We start from the raw sequence: 1,773 nt of genomic DNA on the forward strand, positions 1-1,773 counted from the left end.
TGTATTTCCAGTGGAAGCAACATCCTGATTTGAACAAACCTAAGTGGAGCACACCTGCAGCTTGTCAGTGTGACCAGAGGCTGGCAGAGATGGAGGCGAAGGCAACATCGCATCACTGGCAAAGACTTGTGCAAACGAGAAGACATCAGGTTTGGCATGAAACGGACACACAGGCTTATGGTGTCATCCTGACTCAGTCTGGGAATAACCACAAGCTGGGAATAGCAGCATGGCAGCAGTGTGTGGGCTGCTGTGAACAAGTCTGCAAGTGTGTGTGCTGAAAGAAAAGAATTAAATAACAACTTGTAGAATGACATCTGAATGATAAATTGCATATATAAAACATACAGTAAGGTCTGGGGAAAATGAGTTACTGAAAATGTGATATTTGATTTAAACATGAATAAAAACTAAAAGGGAATGCATATCACCCGCTGCCCGCGATTTCAAATAAAATCATAGCTGCACCATCTCATGTGGCACTCAGACTACCACACCAAATATTTAGCTCAATATCTGTAAAACTAACTACGGTATAGCCATTTTTTGTGTTTGCTATGGTCAATAAGGGGTAAGAGCCATATAAATTGTGGTATCCCACAAGTTTGTCAGTTGTAGATGCACATTTCATGAGTACATTTTAGGAGTTTCATTATAATCTACCCACCAGTTGAAATATGTCCAACTCAAGGCCCGTGGGCCAAATGTGGCCCACCACAGCATTGTACGTAGCCCATGAGAGCTTCAAAGATGTATTAATGTCTTAAAATCAGCTGCTTTAAAGCCAACATTGACCATAAATTACATCTCCCATAATGCATGTTGGTTATTACCACAAAATGATGGCATCCCACCACTAGGTGGCACAAGGTTCAAAAGTAGCTGGAGAAATTTGCCGTGTAAAATTTCCATTTTACTGCATTTTTGCTGGATACTTTTGCTGCGACCCAGTCCTACTGGGAAATTTCCCACTTACAAGTTGTAAATTTAAACTGGAACACTCCTCCAGTGGGAATTTCCTATTGAAAAGATGGACAATTGAGAATTCAATTGCTACTCGCCACAACTCAACCTCGAGTACAATTTTATTTTTTTGTTTGTCCATATTTATTTCACATTCAGTCAGCCGTAGATGTAGTACATGTCAGGGTTTATAAGACAACATGTTAAAACACTGTTTCTATGCAGGAAATACCACGTAGAGCTCAGTTGTTGTTTGTTAGCAGTATAAAAATGATATGAGGAACATGATTTTTGTTTTTATTCAAAGTTAAACGGAGTTAAAAGTAGCTAAATCTATTGCATTACTATATAAAGTAAGGGTTGTTTAATGATAAAGCTTTGTATATGCTGTACAACGAATGTAATGATTGTTCCACATTTGATTTACTGTGTTGAAGTCTGGGGGAAAGCGTGTAAAACAATTACAAATCCTGTTTTTATTTTGCAGAAAAGAGCTATAAGAATTATCACAAATAAACATTATGATTACCCATCAAATACATTATTTTGTCAGTTGAAATTATTGAAATTCTATGAGTTGGTTGATTACAACATTTTGCAGATTATGTATAAGGCTCATAAAAATATATTACCTTTGAACATCCAATCGAATTTTGTTAAGAGACAAAGTTACTACAATTTAAAAGGGACAGAGGTGTTTGTGAAACCTAAAATCTGAACTAGTTTGAAGGAACGATGTACTTCAGTGCAAGGAATAAAATTGTGGAATAATCTGGAGAATGAGAATGATAAAAGTGCAGGATCAATGTA

This window comes from Austrofundulus limnaeus, unplaced genomic scaffold, assembly GCF_001266775.1.
Source record: "Austrofundulus limnaeus strain Quisiro unplaced genomic scaffold, Austrofundulus_limnaeus-1.0 Scaffold285, whole genome shotgun sequence".
Lineage (NCBI taxonomy): Eukaryota > Metazoa > Chordata > Actinopteri > Cyprinodontiformes > Rivulidae > Austrofundulus > Austrofundulus limnaeus.